Source organism: Bombina bombina, chromosome 7 (assembly GCF_027579735.1).
Source record: "Bombina bombina isolate aBomBom1 chromosome 7, aBomBom1.pri, whole genome shotgun sequence".
Classification (NCBI taxonomy): Eukaryota; Metazoa; Chordata; class Amphibia; order Anura; family Bombinatoridae; genus Bombina; species Bombina bombina.
In genome coordinates, this window is record NC_069505.1 from 495814437 (window position 1) to 495836476 (window position 22040).

At 41.4% G+C, this 22040-nt stretch overlaps 1 pseudogene; it reads right to left on the reverse strand.

Moving 5' to 3' along the window:
* Positions 1-22040, reverse strand: part of LOC128636466 (cytochrome P450 2A13-like) — a 146355-nt pseudogene that overhangs the window by 120450 nt on the left and 3865 nt on the right.

The window sequence follows — 22040 nt, forward strand, 5'->3', positions numbered from 1 at the left end:
CTGTGGTGAAATTTTGGTGAATTTTGAACAATTCCTTCATACTTTTTCACATATTCAGTAATAAAGTGTTTTCAGTTTGAAATTTAAAGTGACAGTAACGGTTTTATTTTAAAACGTTTTTTGTGCTTTGTTGACAAGTTTAAGCCTGTTTAACATGTCTGTACCATCAGATAAGCTATGTTCTATATGTATGAAAACCAAGGTGTCTCCCCATTTAAATTTATGTGATAATTGTGCCATAGTGTCCAAACAAAGTAGGGACAACAATGCCACAGATAATGATATTGCCCAAGATGATTCCTCAAATGAGGGGAGTAAACATGATACTACATCATCCCCTTCTGTGTCTACACCAGTTTTGCCCACACAAGAGGCCCCTAGTACATCTAGTGCGCCAATTCTTATTACCATGCAACAATTAACGGCTGTAATGGATAACTCTATAGCAAACATTTTATCCAAAATGCCTACTTATCAGAGAAAGCGCGATTGCTCTGTTTTAAACACTGAAGAGCAAGAGGACGCTGATGATAACTGTTCTGACATTCCCTCACACCAATCTGAAGGGGCCAGGAGGGAGGTTTTGTCTGAGGGAGAAATTTCAGATTCAGGAAAAATTTCTCAACAAGCTGAACCTGATTTTGTGACATTTAAATTTAAATTAGAACATCTCCGCGCACTGCTTAAGGAGGTATTATCTACTCTGGATGATTGTGACAATTTGGTCATTCCAGAGAAATTATGTAAGATGGACAAGTTCCTAGAGGTTCCGGTGCCCCCCGACGCTTTTCCTATACCCAAGCGGGTGGCGGACATAGTAAATAAAGAGTGGGAAAGGCCCGGCATACCTTTTGTTCCCCCCCCTATATTTAAGAAATTATTTCCTATAGTCGACCCCAGAAAGGACTTATGGCAGACAGTCCCCAAGGTCGAGGGGGCGGTTTCTACTCTAAACAAACGCACTACTATTCCTATCGAAGATAGTTGTGCTTTCAAAGATCCTATGGATAAAAAATTAGAGGGTTTGCTTAAAAAGATTTTTGTTCAGCAAGGTTACCTTCTACAACCAATTTCATGCATTGTTCCTGTCACTACGGCAGCGTGTTTCTGGTTCGACGAACTAGAAAAGTCGCTCAATAAAGAATCTTCGTATGAGGAGGTTATGGACAGAGTTCAAGCACTTAAATTGGCTAACTCTTTTATTTTAGATGCCGCTTTGCAATTAGCTAGATTAGCGGCGAAAAATTCAGGGTTTGCTATCGTGGCGCGCAGAGCGCTTTGGCTAAAGTCTTGGTCAGCGGATGTGTCTTCCAAGACAAAATTGCTTAATATCCCTTTCAAGGGTAAAACACTATTTGGACCTGATTTGAAAGAGATTATTTCAGACATCACCGGGGGAAAGGGCCACGCCCTCCCACAGGATAGGTCTTTTAAGGCTAAAAATAAGCCTAATTTTCGTCCCTTTCACAGAAATGGACCAGCCTCTAACTCTACATCCTCTAAGCAAGAGGGTAATACTTCACAACCCAAACCAGCCTGGAGACCAATGCAAGGCTGGAACAAGGGTAAGCAGGCCAAGAAGCCTACCACTGCTACCAAAACAGCATGAAGGGATGGCCCCCGATCCGGGACCGGATCTGGTGGGGGGCAGACTTTCTCTCTTTGCTCAGGCTTGGGCAAGAGATGTTCAGGATCCTTGGGCGCTAGAAATAGTTTCTCAAGGTTATCTCCTGGAATTCAAGGAACTACCCCCAAGGGGAAGGTTCCACAGGTCTCAATTATCTTCAAACCAAATAAAAAGACAGGTATTCTTACATTGTGTAGAAGACCTGTTAAAGATGGGAGTGATTCATCCAGTTCCAATAAGAGAACAAGGGATGGGTTTTTATTCCAACCTGTTCATAGTTCCCCAAAAAAGAGGGAACATTCAGACCAATTTTGGATCTCAAGATCCTAAACAAATTTCTCAAGGTTCCATCGTTCAAAATGGAAACTATTCGAACGATCCTACCTACTATCCAGGAAAATCAATTCATGACTACCGTGGATTTAAAGGATGCGTACCTACATATTCCTATCCACAAGGAACATCATCAGTTCCTAAGGTTCGCCTTTCTGGACAAGCATTATCAGTTTGTGGCACTTCCATTCGGATTAGCCACTGCTCCAAGGATTTTCACAAAGGTACTAGGGTCCCTTCTAGCGGTTCTAAGACCAAGGGGCATTGCAGTAGTACCTTACTTGGACGACATCCTGATTCAAGCGTCGTCTCTGTCAAAAGCAAAGGCTCATACGGACATCGTCCTAGCCTTTCTCAGATCTCACGGATGGAAGGTGAACAAAGAAAAGAGTTCTCTGTCCCCGTCAACAAGAGTTCCCTTCTTGGGAACGATAATAGATTCCTTAGAAATGAGGATTTTCTGACAGAGGTCAGAAAATCAAAAATCCTAAGCTCTTGTCAAGTACTTCATTCTGTTCTTCGTCCTTCCATAGCGCAGTGCATGGAAGTAATAGGATTGATGGTTGCAGCAATGGACATAGTTCCTTTTGCACGAATTCATCTAAGACCATTACAACTGTGCATGCTCAGACAGTGGAATGGGGATTATACAGACTTGTCTCCGACGATTCAAGTAGATCAAAAGACCAGAGATTCACTCCATTGGTGGCTGACCCTGGACAATCTGTCACAGGGAATGAGCTTCCGCAGACCAGAGTGGATCATTGTCACAACCGACGCCAGCCTGATGGGCTGGGGTGCGGTCTGGGAACCCCTGAAAGCTCAGGGTCTATGGTCTCGGGAAGAATCTCTTCTCCCGATAAACATTCTGGAACTGAGAGCGATATTCAATGCTCTCAAAGCTTGGCCTCAACTAGCAAAGGCCAAATTCATAAGGTTTCAATCAGACAACATGACAACTGTTGCATATATCAATTATCAGGGGGGAACAAGGAGTTCCCTGGCGATGGAAGAAGTGACCAAAATAATTCAATGGGCGGAGGATCACTCCTGCCACTTGTCTGCAATCCACATCCCAGGAGTGGAAAATTGGGAAGCGGATTTTCTGAGTCGTCAGACATTCCATCCGGGGGAGTGGGAACTCCATCCGGAAATCTTTGCCCAAATAACTCAATTATGGGGCATTCCAGACATGGATCTGATGGCGTCTCGTCAGAACTTCAAGGTTCCTTGCTACGGGTCCAGATCCAGGGATCCCAAGGCGACTCTAGTAGATGCACTAGTAGCACCTTGGACCTTCAGCCTAGCTTATGTATTCCCACCGTTTCCTCTCATTCCCAGGCTGGTAGCCAGGATCAATCAGGAGAGGGCTTCGGTAATCTTGATAGCTCCTGCGTGGCCACGCAGGACTTGGTATGCAGACCTGGTGAATATGTCATCGGCTCCACCATGGAAGCTACCTTTGAGACAGGACCTTCTTGTTCAAGGTCCATTCGAACATCCGAATCTGGTTTCCCTCCAACTGACGGCTTGGAGATTGAACGCTTGATTTTGTCAAAGCGTGGGTTTTCAGATTCTGTAATAGATACTCTGATTCAGGCTAGAAAGCCTGTAACTAGAAAAATTTACCATAAAATATGGAAAAATATATCTATTGGTGTGAATCTAAAGGATTCCCATGGAACAAGATAAAAATTCCTAAGATTCTATCCTTTCTACAAGAAGGTTTGGAGAAAGGATTATCTGCAAGTTCTCTGAAGGGACAGATCTCTGCTTTATCTGTTTTACTTCACAAAAGACTGGCAGCTGTGCCAGATGTTCAAGCATTTGTTCAGGCTCTGGTTAGGATCAAGCCTGTTTACAGACCTTTGACTCCTCCCTGGAGTCTAAATCTAGTTCTTTCAGTTCTTCAAGGGGTTCCGTTTGAACCCTTACATTCCGTAGATATTAAGTTATTATCTTGGAAAGTTTTGTTTTTGGTTGCAATTTCTTCTGCTAGAAGAGTTTCAGAGTTATCTGCTCTGCAGTGTTCTCCTCCTTATCTGGTGTTCCATGCAGATAAGGTGGTTTTGCGTACTAAGCCTGGTTTTCTTCCTAAAGTTGTTTCTAACAAAAATATTAACCAGGAGATAGTTGTTCCTTCTTTGTGTCCGAATCCAGTTTCAAAGAAGGAACGTTTGTTACACAATTTGGACGTAGTCCGTGCTCTAAAATTCTATTCAGAGGCTACTAAAGATTTCAGACAAACATCTTTCTTGTTTGTTGTTTATTCTGGTAAAAGGAGAGGTCAAAAAGCGACTTCTACCTCTCTTTCCTTTTGGCTTAAAAGCATTATCCGATTGGCTTATGAGACTGCCGGACGGCAGCCTCCTGAAAGAATCACAGCTCACTCCACTAGGGCTGTGGCTTCCACATGGGCCTTCAAGAACGAGGCTTCTGTTGACCAGATATGTAAGGCAGCGACTTGGTCTTCACTGCACACTTTTGCCAAATTTTACAAATTTGATACCTTTGCTTCTTCGGAGGCTATTTTTGGGAGAAAGGTTTTGCAAGCTGTGGTGCCTTCCGTTTAGGTGACCTGATTTGCTCCCTCCCTTCATCCGTGTCCTAAAGCTTTGGTATTGGTTCCCACAAGTAAGGATGACGCCGTGGACCGGACATACCTATGTTGAGAAAACAGAATTTATGCTTACCTGATAAATTACTTTCTCCAACGGTGTGGTCCGGTCCACGGCCCGCCCTGGTTTTTTTTAATCAGGTCTGATGAATTATTTTCTCTAACTACAGTCACCTTGGTATCATATGGTTTCTCCTATATATATTTCCTCCTGTCCGTCGGTCGAATGACTGGGGTAGGCGGAGCCTAGGAGGGATCATGTGACCAGCTTTGCTGGGACTCTTTGCCATTTCCTGTTGGGGAAGAGAATATCCCACAAGTAAGGATGACGCCGTGGACCGGACACACCGTTGGAGAAAGTAATTTATCAGGTAAGCATAAATTCTGTTTTTCTTAGGATAGCCTTATGCATGTCCCATCAAGTCTACACATATTACATGTTACTGTTTTCTTAGGATAGCCTTATGCATGTCCCATCAAGTCTACACATATTACATGTTACTGTTTCCTTAGGATAGCCTTATGCATGTCTCATCAAGTCTACCCATATTATATGTTACTGTTTTCTTAGGATAGCCTTATGCATGTCCCATCAAGTCTACCCATATTACATGTTACTGTTTTCTTAGGATAGCCTTATGCATGTCCCATCAAGTCTACCCATATTACATGTTACTTTTTCTTAGGATAGCCTTATGCATGTCCCATCAAGTCTACCCATATTACATGTTACTGTTTTCTTAGGATAGCCTTATGCATGTCCCATCAAGTCTACCTATATTACATGTTACTTTTTCCTTAGGATAGCCTTATGCATGTCCCATCAAGTCTACCCATATTACATGTTACTTTTTCCTTAGGATAGCCTTATGCATGTCCCATCAAGTCTACCCATATTACATGTTACTTTTTCCTTAGGATAACCTTATGCATGTCCCATCAAGTCTACCCATATTTCATGTTACTGTTTTCTTAGGATAGCCTTATGCATGTCCTAAGCATTTTTGAATTCCTTTACAGTCTTTGTGTTTACCACCTCAATTGGAAGTTTATTCCAAGTGGCCAAATTATCAAGCTACGAACGGAGCTTGCTGCCCCTGTTTCCACGCGAGCCATTAGGCTCGCCGGAAACAGTAGTTATGAAACAGTGGTCTAAAGGCCGCTGCTCCATAAGTGGTCCGCCTGCTCTGAGGCCGCTGACATCAATTCGCCCGATCCTATATGATCAGGTGTATTGACATCCTCCAGCTATCGGCCGCAAATCTGCAGGGGGCGGCATTGCACAAGCAGTTCACAAGAACTGCTTGTGCAATGATAAATGCCAGCAGCGTATGATGTCGGCATTTATCGATGTGCGGCAGACATGATACGCTACATGAATCCACCACCTTTTCTATAAAAAAATGCTTCCTCACATTTGTCTTTAAACTGCTACCCTCTAATTTAAGATTGTGATCACTTGCTTTGACATTTGTTTGTTTTTTTTGGAAAATGCTTTCAGCTTCCACTTTATTAAGTACCTTTATTTATATCATGTCACCTCTTTCCTTTCTTTTTTCTAAACTATACATATTTAGGTCATAGATTCTTTCTTGGTACGGTTTATATTTTAGACCATGTACCATTTAGTAGCTCTCCTTTGGACAGTTTCTAGTTTATTTAAATCTTTCTGAAGATATGGGTCTCCATAAACTGTACACAATATTCCAGATGAGGCCTAACTAATGATCTGTAAAAACTTAAACAAGTAGATGAAATACAGCACCCACCAGATACCGAGCACGGAGAGGGTTAACCAGGCCCAACAGGATCAACATAAAAAGAGTTCTCCAGCTAGTAATAATCCAAAAAAACACAATTATGCTTACCTGATAAATTAATTTCTCTTGTGGTGTATCCAGTCCACGGATCATCCATTACTTGTGGGATATTCTCATTCCCAACAGGAAGTTGCAAGTTGTAATATAGCTCCTCCCCTAACTGTCATAGCCAGTCATTCGACCGAAAACAAGCCGAGAAAGGAGGAACCATAGGGTGCAGTGGTTACTGTAGTTTAAATTTAAAAAATGACCTGCCTTTAAAATGACAGGGCGGGCCGTGGACTGGATACACCACAAGAGAAATAAATTTATCAGGTAAGCATAAATTGTGTTTTCTCTTGTAAGGTGTATCCAGTCCACGGATCATCCATTACTTGTGGGGATACCAATACCAAAGCTAAAGTACACGGATGAAGGGAGGGACAAGGCAGGAACTTAAATGGAAGGAACCACTGCCCGTAAAACCTTTCTCCCAAATATAGCCTCCGAAGAAGCAAAAGTATAAAATTTGTAAAATTTTGAAAAATATGAAGCGAAGACCAAGTCGTCGCCTTGCAAATCTGATCAAAAGAAGCCTCATTTTTACAGGCCCAAGTGGAAGCCACAGCTCTAGTGGAATGAGCTGGTAATCCTTTCAGGAGGTTGCTGTCCAGCAGTCTCATAGGCTAAGCGGATTAAGCTTCTTAGTCAAAAAGAAAAGAGGTTGCCAAAGCCTTTTGACCTCTCCTCTGTCCAGAGTAGACAACAAACAAAGCAGATGTTTGACGAAAAATCTTTAGTACCTTGTAAGTAAAACTTTAAAGCACGGACCACGTCCAAATTGTGTAACACAAGGATGGAACAACAATCTCTTGATTGATATTCTTGTTAGATACCACCTTAGGTAAGAACCCAGGTTTGGTACTCAGGACTACCTTATCCGTATGAAAAATCAGATAAGGAGAATCACATTGTAAGGCAAGATAGCTCAGAGACTCTACGAGCCGAGGAAATAGCTACCAAAAAAAAGACTTTCCAAGATAAAAGCTTGATACTATGGAATGAAGAGGTTCAAATGGAACTCCTTGAAGAACCTTAAGAACCAAGTTTAAGCTCCTGGTGGAGCAACAGGTTTTAAACACAGGTCTTGATTCAAACTAAAGCCTGACAAAATGCGCTGAACGTCTGGAACATCTGCCAGACGCTAGTGCAAAAGAATAGTACAGAGCAAAAATCTGTCCCTTTAAGAAACTAGCTGACAATCCTTTTCCCAAACCTTCTTGGAGAAAAGATAAAATCCTAGGAATCCTGACCTTACTCCATGAGTAACCCTTGGATTCACACCAATAAAGATATCTACGCCATACCTTATGGTAAATTTTCCTGGTGACAGGCTTTAGTGCCTGTATTAAGGTATCAATAACTGACTCGGAGAAGCCACGCTTTGATAAAATCAAGCATTCAATCTCCAGGCAGTCAGCCTCAGAGAAATTAGATTTGGATGGTTGAAAGGGACCCTGAAGTAGAAGGTCCTGTCTCAGAGGCAGAGACCATGTGGAAAGGATGACATGTCCACTAGATCTGCATACCAGGTCCTGCGTGGCCACGCAGGTGCTATCAGAATCACTGATGCTCTCTCCTGCTTGATCTTGGCAATCAGTCGAGGGAGCAGAGGAAACGGTGGAAACACATAAGCCAGGTTAAAAGACCAGGGCGCTGCTAGAGCATCTATCAGTGTCGCCTTGGGATCCCTGGACCTGGATCCGTAACACGGAAGCTTGGCGTTCTGGCGAGACGCCATGAGATCCAGTTCTGGTTTGCCCCAACGATGAATCAGTTGTGCAAATGCCTCCGGATGGAGTTCCCACTCTCCCGGATGAAAAGTCTGACGACTTAGAAAATCCGCCTCCCAGTGCTCTACACCTGGGATATGGATAGCTGATAGGTGACAAGAGTGAATCTCTGCCCAGCGAATTATTTTTGAAACTTCTAACATCTCTAGGGAACTTCTCGTTCCCCCTTAATGGTTGATGTAAGCTACAGTCGTGATGTTGTCCGACTGAAATCTGATGTACCTCAGAGTTGCTAACTGAGGCCAAGCCTGAAGAGCCTTGAATATCGCTCTTAGTTCCAGAATATTTAATGGAAGGGAGAGACTCCTCCTGAGTCCACGATCCCTGAGCCTTCAGGGAGTTCCAGGACTGCACCCCAACCTAGAGGCTGGCATCTGTCGTAACAATTGTCCAATCTGGCCTGTGAAAGGTCATACCTTTGGACAGATGAACCCGAGATAGCCACCAGAGAAGAGAATCCCTGGTCTCTTGGTCCAGATTCAGTTGAGGGGACAAATCTGTGTAATCCCCGCTCCACTGACTGAGCATGCATAGTTGCAGCGGTCTGAGATGTAAGCGTGCAAACGGCACTATGTCCATTGCCGCTAAAATTAAGCCGGATTACTTCCATACCCAGGGCGCGGAATGGAATGAAGAACCCGCAGGAATTTAGAAGCTTTGATAACCTGGACTCCGTCAGGTGAATTTTCATTTCTACAGAATCTATCAGAGTCCCTAGAAAGGAAACTCTTGTGGAGTGGGGATAGAGAACTTTTTTCCTCGTTCACTTTCCACCCATGCGACCACAGAAATGCCAGTACTACGTCCGTATGAGACTTGGCAATTTGGAAGTTTGACGCCTGTATCAGGATGTCGTCTAAATAAGGGGCTACTGCTATGCCCCACGGCCTTAGGACCACCATAAGTGGACCCTAGAACCTTTGTAAAGATTCTTGGGGGCTGTAGCTAATCCAAGGGAAGAGCTACAACTGGTATATGCCTGTCCTTAAAAGGCAAACCTGAGAAACCGATGATGATCTTTAGTGTATCGGAATTGGAGATAAGCATCCTTTAGATCCACTGTAGTATATATTGACCCTCCTGGATCGTGGTAGGATGGTACGAATAGTTTCCATCTTGAACGACGGAACTTTGAGGAATTTGTTTAAGATCTTTAGATCCAAAATTGGTCTGAAACAGATTTGAGTAAAAACCCTGTCCCTGTTCCTCCTTTGGAACTGGATGGATCACTCCCTATAACTAGGAGGACTCTTACACAGTGTAAGAAGGCCTCTCTCTTTATCTGGTGTGCAGATAATTGTGAAAGGTGAAATCTCCCTTTTGGGGGGGAAGCTTTGAAGTCCAGAAGATATCCCTGGGATATAATTTCCAACGCCCAGGGATCCTGAACATCTCTTGCCCACGCCTGGGCAAAGAGTGAAAGTCTGCACCTACTAGATCCGTTCCCGGATAGGGGGCCGTTCCTTCATGCTGTCTTAGAGGCAGCAGCAGGCTTTTTTTACCTGCTTACCTTTTTTCCATGTCTGGTTTGGTCTCCAGACCATCTTGGATTGAGCAAAAGTTCCCTCTTGTTTATTATTAGAGGAAGTTGATGCCGCACCTGCCTTGAAGTTTTGAAAGGCATGAAATTAGACTGTTTGGCCCTAGATTTGGACCTGTCCTGAGGAAGGGCATGACCCTTTTCCTCCAGTGATATCAGCAATAATCTCCTTCAACCAGGCCCGAATAGGGTCTGCCCCCTTGAAGGGAATGTTAAGTAGCTTAGATTTTGAAGTCACGTCAGCTGACCATGAGCTAAGCCATAGCGCTCTGCGCGCCTGTATAGCAAAACCAGAATTCTTAGCCGTTAGTTTAGTCAAATGAACAATGGCATCAGAATAAAAGAATTGGCTAGCTTAAGTGCTCTAAGTTTGCCAAGTATGTCATCCAATGGAGTCGCTACTTGTAAAGCCCTCTTCCAGAGACTCAAACCAGTACGCCGCAGCAGCAGTGACAGGGGCAATGCATGCAAGGGCTGTAGGATAAAACCTTGTTGAATAATTATTTTCTTAAGGTAACCTCTAATTTTTTTATCCATTGGATCTAAAAAAAACCACACAACTGTCCTCGACCAGGGATAGTAGTACGCTTTACTAGAGTAGAAACTGCTCCCTCCACCTTAGGGACTGTCTGCCATAAGTCCCATGTGGTGGCGTCTATTGGAAACATTTTTCTAAAAATAGGAGGGGAAGAGAATGGCACACCTGGTCTATCCCATTCCTTATTAATAATTTCTGTAAACCTTTTAGGTATTTGGAAAAACATCAGTACACACCGGCACTGCAAAGTATTTATCCAGTCTACACAATTCTCTGGCACTGCAATGGTATCAGTCATTCAGAGCAGCTAAAACCTCCCTAAGCAACACGCGGAGGTGTTCAAGCTTAAATTTAAATGTAGAAATATTAGAATCATGTATCTTTCCTGAGTCATTAACATCACCCACTGACTGAAGCTCTCTTTCATCAGCTTCTGCATATTGTGAGGCAGTATCAGACATGGTTCTTAAAGCGTCAGTATGCTCTGCATTTTGTCTCACCCCAGAGCTATCTCGCTACCTCTAAGTTCAAGTAGTCCTGGCTAATACCGCTGACAGTGTATTATCCATGACTGCCGCCATGTCTTGTAAAGTAAACGCTATGGGCGCCCTAGATGTACTTGGAGCCATTTGAGCGTGAGTCCCTTAAGCGGGAGTCAAAGGGTCTGACACGTGGGAAAGTTAGTCGGCATAACTTCCCCCTCGTCAGATTCCTCTGGTGATTACATTTTTTAAAGACAGAAATGATCTTTATGCATAAATGAAATCAGTACATTTGGTACACATTCTAAGAGGGGGTTCCACCATGGCTTTTAAACATAATAAACAAGGAGTTTCTTCTATGTCAGACATGTTTATACAGAATAGCAATGAGACTAGCAAGCTTGAAAACACTTTAAATCAAGTTAACAAGGCAAATATAAAAAAACGGTACTGTGCCTTTAAGAGAAACAAATTTTGTCAGAATTTGAAAAACAGTGAAAAAATGCAGTAAATCAAACAAAATTTTTACAGTGTGTATAATAGGCTAACAGAGCATTGCACCCACTTGCAAATGGATGATTAACCCCTTAGTTCAAAAAACGTTTTTTAACAGTCACAACCAACTGCCACAGCAAGCTGTGGCCCTACCTTCCCCAATAAACGACTTTGGAAAGCCTTTGGGCCCTTTAGAGATGTCCTATAGCATTCAGAGGGCCTTTGAGGGAAGCTGGATGTCACAGTTTGTAATTTTAACTGCACCAACTGTAACTTTTATACTACAACAGTGGAAATTGTTTCTAGTCAAAATTTAAGCCAGCCATGTGGAAAAAACTAGGCCCCAATAAAGTTTTATCACCAAAGCATATATAAAAACGATTAAACATGCTAGCAAACGTTTTATATTGTAAATATCATAAGGGTATTACCCCTGTGAGTAAGCATGATACCAGTCGTTATTAAATCACTGTATTCAGGCTTAACTTACATTAATCCGGTATCAGCAGCATTTTCTAGTGTTTTCCATCTCTAGAAAAAATTATAACTGCACATACCTGATAGCAGAATAAACTGCACGCCATTCTCTCGCTGAAGTTACCTCATCTGTGTAATCCCCTCAGACATATGTGAGAACAGCAATGGATCTTAGTTACAACCTGCTAAGATCATAGAAACCTCAGGCAGATTCTTCTTCTATTTACTGCCTGAGATAAAATAGCACAACTCCGGTACTATTTAAAAATAACAAACTTTTGATTGAAGAAAATAAACTAGCTATATTTAACCACTCTCTCCTACAACGTCCTAGCTTGTTGAGAGTTGCAAGAGAATGACTGGCTATGACAGTTAGGGGAGGAGCTATATTACAGCTCTGCTGTGGGTGTCCTCTTGCAACTTCCTGTTGGGAATGAGAATATCCCACAAGTAATGGATGATCCGTGGACTGGATACACCTTACAAGAGAAATGACCTTTATTTTGCATACAGGGTCCAAAAACAGCAACGTTTCGGGCAAACAGCCCTTTGTCAAGCTTAATATCAAGTGATTATACAGGTGTTTAAATAGCCATAATGGCGCCAAACAATACAAATTAGCATCTCATTATTGCCATCTAGTTGTTCAAAAAGTGAACAATTTCAACAACATTATTGCAGTGTATACAAAATATACAATATATCCATATACATAATAATCACTAGATGGCAATATTGAGATGCTAATTTGTATTGTTTGGCGCCATTATGGCTATTTAAACACCTGTATAATCACTTGATATTAAGCTTGACAAAGGGCTATGTGTTTGCCCGAAACGTTGCTGTTTTTGGACCCTGTATGCAAAATAAAGGTCATTTTTGGATTATTATTAGCTGGAGAACTCTTTTTATAATGATCTGTAAAACACACAGGAAACAAGGTTCTTACCTATAGAAAAATGTATAAAAACATCAGTTTTTTTAAAACATCCATTTTCATCCAGAAAATGACCTGAGTCAAATTGTTGAGGGTCTTGGAAGTATCTGGGGTAATATTATCAGTGTCATATAATGCAATTTTTAAGTAAGGAGTCAATAATCTTGTTGATACATATATAAGAGATCTATTAAGATGCCAACTTTAATGAACCACTATTGCACCAAGGGATCATGATTAATTGAGAAAACCAATCCAGTTTGGTGTAGGTACACACCTTTGTCAATTAGTACCTTGGGAATGTAATATCCTCTAAAAGTTGTGTCTTTATTGGTTGCACGCATAAGTCCCAGTGGGGCAATATCTGCAAATCTCTGAATCTCATGGATCAGTGCATCTGTATATGGCATTTTGCTACGATCCTCAATTGAGGGATATCGATCTTGACCTATTACACAATCTTTCTCCTTGTGGATCTTCTCTAAAGGCAAATATTAAAGGACTATTAAATACAAATTTAAAAAAAATTGTGTGCTCTATCTGAATCTGTAAGATATCTCAGCCTAATGTCACTATCCCTTTAAGACTGCCTTCCCTGATTCTCACACTCATGCTGGTTTTGGGCAGTATTTGCATTCAGCTTGCCTGCCTGATTAATCATTCATGCACCTGATTCCCTCAGCCTCTTTTTAAGCCTTCTCAGGTCTAATGTGCTTTGCATTAACTTTGAAGTTGTGTTCCTGAAAACAACTGAGGTCTGTGGCTGATCCTGCATGAATTCTACCACCTTATTCAAGCTTCAGCTTTCCCTATTTCCTCTTCTTAAAATCATCAAATCGCAAGTATCCAAATAATTCATTTTGTTACCTGGACACTGCTACTTAAAGGGACAGTACACTGTAAAATGGTTTTTCCATAAATGTATTTTAAATGACTTGTTATACCAACTGTAGAGTATAAAATATTTGAGAAATTGCAGTTTCGGGTTTATTTGTGTATCTGAAGTAGCTGGTTTTGTGCTTTGAAACCACAGCCTATTACAATGGGTTGAGCTTCAGGTAATATCAGAGCTCATTATGTTATCACTTTTATGTACACAGACTTGCTTCCTTATCTTTTATTTGTCTGGGAAACCAACTCAATACATAGAGAGAACAATGGAAAATTATCATTTTATTACTTAACTATCATGCCCCCTACTAAGGGTGTAATCTCTTCTGCTGGCTGTGTTTACATAGGCTTGTCAATAGCGTATACGCCAGTATCAAAACTTTCAGTATAGGTTGGGAAACCACAAGCTAAATCAGCTATTTCAAATGCTGAAATATGAGTAAAGGAGCTACTTGCAACCAATTTAATACACTATAGCAGGTATAAAGGATCATTGGGAATAATTTAAAGGGGAGAAAGTTTTTGGGTGAACTGTCCCTTTAACAAACTCTGAACTTTATTATAAATCAAGTATACTTTTTGTTATCATCACTCTCTAATTATTACTACAGCATCTTACTCAGAACTTTATAACCATTCTCTGCTACAAGTTGTCATAGCTGAAATATCCTTCTACAAATATGTTAACATTTTCAGAACTCTGCATCTATGTGTTCAGTTAAAAGCTTTCATGTGATTCTCCAATATATGCACAAACAGTAATTGATGCCTTTTTTCTTGCAACTTGACTATCACCTGTGCTGCTCTGCTTATTACTGACATACAGCGCTATATAATATTATGTACTGTGAACCTGCAACAAACTTTAGTTTGCATAAATATGCACAAACAGTAATTAATGCCTAAAACTTGCAAATTGTCTATCACCTGTGCTGCTCTGCTTAATTCTGACATACAGCTCTATATAATGTTATGTACTGTGAACCTGCAACAAACCTTAGTTTGCATCTAAGTGTCAATCTTCTACCAGTTTACTCTGAAGCCTGAACATTCCACATTGCTATATTTTTCTCTCATTGAATCCTGCAACTACTCCTATTAACTAACTATAAGTCACAGTGAAGTCAGAATATATTATATACAAATGTTGCACTCTCCATTTATTCTACAATAACTTCTAGCAACTATGAATCACAGAATATCATCTATCCACATCCAGGATACTCTTCCCCGGGTCAGGGGTCGGTGTCTACAAATCACTACCACTGCCCGAGGGTCTGTGTCCTGAGCGCATGTACACCAGAACATGACAGAAAGTTAATGCCTAAAAAAGGGTTCCGCAGTGGTAGTGGATGCACCGACCCTCGAAGGAAAATAAAAAATTACAACCTCTCTCAGACCCAAGCTATCCCTAAAGGAAAAACAGAAGATTTTCATACTTTTAAAAATTTAAAGACACAGTACTCCCATTCTAGACTATCCTCTACTCATGTTCGTGGTTACCATTTTGGTGAAACTGATCCTGAATCTGACTATGAAAATGAAGAGAATGTAACCATAGATCCAGCAGAAAAAAATCAGATCTTTAAAGATTTAAAGAGACAGAACCATTTTTCTAGAATTTCTTCTATTCCTTGTTTTCGTGAATTCCATTTTGGTGAAACTGATTCAGAATCTGACTATGAGAATGTATCCATAGATTCAGCAGAAAAAAATCAGATCTTTAAAGATTTAAAGAGACAGAACCACTTTTCTAGAATTTCATCTACTTCTCATGTTCGTGATTTCCATTTTGGTGAAACTGATTCTGAGTCTGACTATGTAACTGAAGAAGATGTATTCATAGAATCAGCAGAAAAAAATTAGATATTTAAAGATTTAAAGAGACAAGACTACTGTTCCAGAATACCATCTACTCCTTCTGTTTGTGATTCCCATCCTGGTGATACTGACTCTGAGTCTGAATATGTCAACGAGGAGGATGACTTCACAGATCCAGCTGAACTGGCATTAGACTGGTATGAGTGCAACTTTAATTCGCCAAAAAAACTCAGACTAAACCTCAACCTATTGGCTATAATGACATCCTTGGTAGCTATATTTACAATATAGATGATACAGACAGCTCCCATCATTAAACCTCTCATGAAAATTCTGATCTTCCTATTTCTGATATTCCCATGGATTCGTTAGATTGGACAGATTCAGAGACGGAAGAAAAGCCATCCGGTTTACAGACTGCAGTTTGGAGAAAAGGTTCCCTCAACTACTATGCTGATTTATTACATCAGAATTATGCATCCAGTGTTGAAGAGGATTTCTGTTCTCAACCTGATATAAGGTACTACAGGCCACAGTGGCACCACCCTAAGGCCTAGATTTAGAGTTCGGCGGTAAAAGGGCTGTTAACGCTCCGCGGGTTTTTTTCTGGCCGCACCATAAATTTAACTCTGGTATCGAGAGTTCAAACAAATGCTGCGTTAGGCTCCAAAAAAGGAGCGTAGAGCATTTTTACCGCAAATGCAACTCTCGATACCAGAGTTGCTTACGGACGCGGCCGGCATCAAAAACGTGCTCGTGCACGATTCTCCCATAGGAAACAATGGGGCTGTTTGAGCTGAAAAAAAACCTAACACCTGCAAAAAAGCAGCGTTCAGCTCCTAACGCAGCCCCATTGTTTCCTATGGGGAAACACCTCCTAAGTCTGCACCTAACACCCTAACATGTACCCCGAGTCTAAACACCCCTAACCTTACACTTATTAACTCCTAATCTGCCGCCCCCGCTATCGCTGACCCCTGCATTACACTTTTAACCCCTAATCTGCCGCTCCGTAAACCGCCGCCACCTACGTTATCCCTATGTACCCCTAATCTGCTGCCCTAACATCGCCGACCCCTATGTTATATTTATTAACCCCTAATCTGCCCCCCACAACGTCGCCGACACCTGCCTACACTTATTAACCCCTAATCTGCCGAGCGGACCTGAGCGCTACTATAATAAAGTTATTAACCCCTAATCCGCCTCACTAACCCTATCATAAATAGTATTAACCCCTAATCTGCCCTCCCTAACATCGCCGACACCTACCTTCAATTATTAACCCCTAATCTGCCGACCGGAGCTCACCGCTATTCTAATAAATGTATTAACCCCTAAAGCTAAGTCTAACCCTAACACTAACACCCCCCTAAGTTAAATATAATTTTTATCTAACGAAATAAATTAACTCTTATTAAATAAATGATTCCTATTTAAAGCTAAATACTTACCTGTAAAATAAATCCTAATATAGCTACAATATAAATTATAATTATATTATAGCTATTTTAGGATTAATATTTATTTTACAGGCAACTTTGTAATTATTTTAACCAGGTACAATAGCTATTAAATAGTTAAGAACTATTTAATAGTTACCTAGTTAAAATAATAACAAATTTACCTGTAAAATAAATCCTAACCTAAGATATAATTAAACCTAACACTACCCTATCAATAAAATAATTAAATAAACTACCTACAATTACCTACAATTAACCTAACACTACACTATCAATAAATTAATTAAACACAATTGCTACAAATAAATAAAATTAAATAAACTATCTAAAGTACAAAAAATAAAAAAGAACTAAGTTACAGAAAATAATAAAATATTTACAAACATAAGAAAAATATTACAACAATTTTAAACTAATTACACCTACTCTAAGCCCCCTAATAAAATAACAAAGCCCCCCCAAAATAAAAATTCCCTACCCTATTCTAAAATACAAATATTACAAGCTCTTTTACCTTACCAGCCCTGAACAGGGCCCTTGCGGGGCATGCCCCAAGAATTTCAGCTCTTTTGCCTGTAAAAAAAACATACAATACCCCCCCCCCAACATTACAACCCACCACCCACATACCCCTAATCTAACCCAAACCCCCCCTTAAATAAACCTAACACTACCCCCCTGATGATCTTCCTACCTTGTCTTCACCATGCCAGGTTCACCGATCCGTCCTGGCTCCAAGATCTTCATCCAACCCAAGCGGGGGCTAGACATCCACTGAAGAAGTCCAGAAGAGGGTCCAAAGTCTTCCTCCTATCCGGCAAGAAGAGGACATCCGGACCGGCAAACATCTTCCCCAAGCGGCATCTTCTATCTTCTTCCATCCGATGACGACCGGCTCCATCTTGAAGACCTCCAGCGCGCGGATCCATCCTCTTCTTCCGACGACTAGACGACGAATGACGATTCCTTTAAGGGACGTCATCCAAGATGGCGTCCCTCGAATTCGATTGGCTGATAGGATTCTATCAGCCAATCGGAATTAAGGTAGGAATTTTCTGATTGGCTGATGGAATCAGCCCAATCAGAATATAGTTCAATCCGATTGGCTGATCCAATCAGCCAATCAGATTGAGCTCGCATTCTATTGGCTGTTCCGATCAGCCAATAGAATGCGAGCTCAATCTGATTGGCTGATTGGATCAGCCAATCGGATTGAACTATATTCTGATTGGCTGATTCCATCAGCCAATCAGAAAATTCCTACCTTAATTCCGATTGGCTGATAGGAATCCTATCAGCCAATCGGAATTCGAGGGACGCCATCTTGGATGACGTCCCTTAAAGGAACCGTCATTCGTCGTCTAGTCGTCGGAAGAAGAGGATGGATCCGCGCTTGGAGAAGATGTTTGCCGGTCCGGATGTCCTCTTCTTGCCGGATAGGAGGAAGACTTTGGACCCTCTTCTGGACTTCTTCAGTGGATGTCTAGCCCCCGCTTGGGTTGGATGAAGATCTTGGAGCCAGGACGGATCGGTTGAACCTGGCATGTGAAGACAAGGTAGGAAGATCATCAGGGGGGTAGTGTTAGGTTTATTTAAGGGGGGTTTGGGTTTGTTTTGGGGTTTGTGGGTGGTGGGTTGTAATGTTGGGGGGGGGGTATTGTAGTTTTTTTTTACAGGCAAAAGAGCTGAAATTCTTGGGGCATGCCCCGCAAAGGGGCCCTGTTCAGGGCTGGTAAGGTAAAGAGCTTGTAATATTTGTATTTTAGAATAGGGTAGGGAATTTTTTATTTTGGGGGGCTTTTGTTATTTATTAGGGGGCTTAGAGTAGGTGTAATTAGTTTAAAATTGTTGTAATATTTTTCTTATGTTTGTAATATTTTATTATTTTCTGTAACTTAGTTCTTTTTATTATTTTTTGTACTTTAGATAGTTTATTTAATTTTATTTATTTGTAGCAATTGTGTTTAATTAATTTATGATAGTGTAGTGTTAGGTTAATTGTAGGTAATTGTAGGTAGTTTATTTAATTATTTTATTGATAGGGTAGTGTTAGGTTTAATTATATCTTAGGTTAGGATTTATTTTACAGGTAAATTTGTAATTATTTTAACTAGGTAACAATTAAATAGTTCTTAACTATTTAATAGCTATTGTACCTGGTTAAAATAATACAAAGTTGCCTGTAAAATAAATATTAATCCTAAAATAGCTATAATATAATTATAATTTATATTGTAGCTATATTAGGATGTATTTTACAGGTAAGTATTTAGCTTTAAATAGGAATTATTTATTTAATAAGAGTTAATTTATTTCGTTAGATAAAAATTATATTTAACTTAGGGGGGGTGTTAGTGTTAGGGTTAGACTTAGCTTTAGGGGTTAATACATTTATTAGAATAGCGGTGAGCTCCGGTCGGCAGATTAGGGGTTAATAATTGAAGGTAGGTGTCGGCGATGTTAGGGAGGGCAGATTAGGGGTTAATACTATTTATGATAGGGTTAGTGAGGCGGATTAGGGGTTAATAACTTTATTATAGTAGCGCTCAGGTCCGCTCGGCAGATTAGGGGTTAATAAGTGTAGGTAGGTGTCGGCGACGTTGTGGGGGGCAGATTAGGGGTTAATAAATATAACATAGGGGTCGGCGATGTTAGGGGTAGCAGATAGGGGTACATAGGGATAACGTAGGTGGCGGCGATTTGCGGTCGGAAGATTAGGGGTTAATTATTTTAAGTAGCTTGCGGCGACGTTGTGGGGGGCAAGTTAGGGGTTAATAGATATAATACAGGGGTCGGCGGTGTTAGGGGCAGCAGATTAGGGGTACATAAGTATAACGTAGGTGGCGGTCGGCAGATTAGGGGTTAAAAATTTAATCGAGTGGCCGGCGATGTGGGGGGGACCTCGGTTTAGGGTACATAGGTAGTTTATGGGTGTTAGTGTACTTTAGGGTACAGTAGTTTAAGAGCTTTATAAACCGGCGTTTAGCCAGAAAGCTCTTAACTCCTGCTATTTTCAGGCGGCTGGAATCTTGTCGTTAGAGCTCTAACGCTCACTGCAGAAACGACTCTAAATACCGGCGTTAGGAAGATCCCATTGAAAAGATAGGCTACGCAAATGGCGTAGGGGGATCTGCGGTATGGAAAAGTCGCGGCTGTAAAGGTGAGCGTTAGACCCTTTAATCACTGACTCCAAATACCAGCGGGCGCCCAAAACCAGCGTTAGGAGCCTCTAACGCTGGTTTTGACGGCTACCGCCGAACTCTAAATCTAGGCCTAAGAAACCTCATATTGGGAAGAAATATCAGTTATCTAAGCTCTCAAAAATAAAAAGAAAATATTTCTGCCTACAGAAAATCAAAAGTGTAAAGAGGAAACTCAGCCTTAATCTCCTGTTTCAGTTTCTGTTGTGTCAGATCCTCTCTTGCCTCATGATACTGTCAACACCAAGCTGGATGTTGTCTCTAGTCTCCATCAGTCTGTTTTTAAAGCATCTAATGGTATCTCTCAGACTCTACAACTACAAACACCGATTCCAACTACTGATTTCTTACATTCCTCTCATGCTGCCTCAATGTCTATAAAACCTGTGCTAGAGCTATTAGGTATTCACCTCTCCCCAAGTGTGACCTCAGTCATTTCCAAAAATTTTACAGAGAGACTTCCAGAATGGAAAAAACTATTGGACTCCTGGGACTACCATGAAATTTCCTGGACAGGTAGGATCGCGGCCATCAAAATGTCTTTTATACCAAAGATTATCTACCTTTTTTGTATAATCCCAATTAATGTACCTAGGCCAATTCTTAACAAACTTCAGAGCCTTATCACCTGCTACGTCTGTAAGGATAAGAAACCCCGAACCTCAAGACAAACTCTTCAGAGACCTAGTGACAGAGGCGGACTGGGTATGCCAAATGTTATTCTATACTACAAAGCTGCTCGACTAACACATCTTACGGAGTGGGGCAATCGGGAGAGCCCAGCCTCCTGGAGGGGAGTCGAACAGTCACTCCTTCGCCCAGGCCTATGTTTAGTCGATCTGCCCTGGGTGCCGTCCCATTATTGGAAAAGTCTCCACACCACGCATCCGGTGATCCTAGACACCCTACTTTTTTGGGATCAGGTGAGACACTCAAATTTGATTGCCCCCCACCCCTCCCCGAGACAAACCATTATTAGTGTCCTCTTTTGCCTCCCTGACTCGCATATCTCAAGTTGGAACTCTTTTGATGTAGATTATATCGCCGACCTCTATGATCAGTCTAGCGGTATATCCCATTTAGCGATTTGTAATAAATTACGGATCCCGACTTCTTTGAAATTCGAGACCTTCCGACTATGCTCCATAGTAAGATCATGGGGATTCCCTAGAAAGAATCTCAGACCAGTTACAGCGTGGGAGCAGAGATGGTCACAACCCCACAAAATTAAGGGGACTTTATCGTTTCACTACGAGATCCTACTTGCTCCTTTCTCGCAGCACAAAGTTTCGCAATATATCTCCTGGGAGACAGAGCTAAATTTCATGGCCGACGCTGACTCCTGGTATAGAGAACTTAAGTCTACTAAAAAACTGCTACATTGCACATCCCTCTGGGAACTACATTACAAACTCACAGTACGTTGGCACTTAGTACCGGTCACTCTCCATAAGATATATGACTCTCACTCCCCTGCTTGCTGGAGGGGCTGTGGACAATTGTGAACTCAGGCACACATTTGGTGGTTCTGTCCCAAGGTCACTTCAGTGTGTCTTCAAATATCAGACCTTTTACACTCCTTAGGTATCATCCCTAATCTAAGCCCCCAAACCTGCCTGCTTCATTTGGATTTTCCAACCCTCACCCCGGCACATAAAGCCCTAACTATTTACATTCTAATGTCCACTAAATTAGAAATTGCGAAAGCATGGAAGCAACTCATCCCTCCCACCACCTCACAGATCTTAGCCACAGTCAACTTCCTTTAAAAAATGGAAGCATATTCTCATTCAGCCCTAGATAAACTGGACTTTTATTACGAGACGTGGGCACCCTGGTGGGAAAAATTCCCTAGCTGAAAAGATTTGGAGTCCTATGGACCTCAGTCGCCTCTCCCTCTGCCTTACCTTAGTGGTCATCTTCCCATTCTTCATTTCCTCTCCTGGTTCCTTCATCTCCTTTCC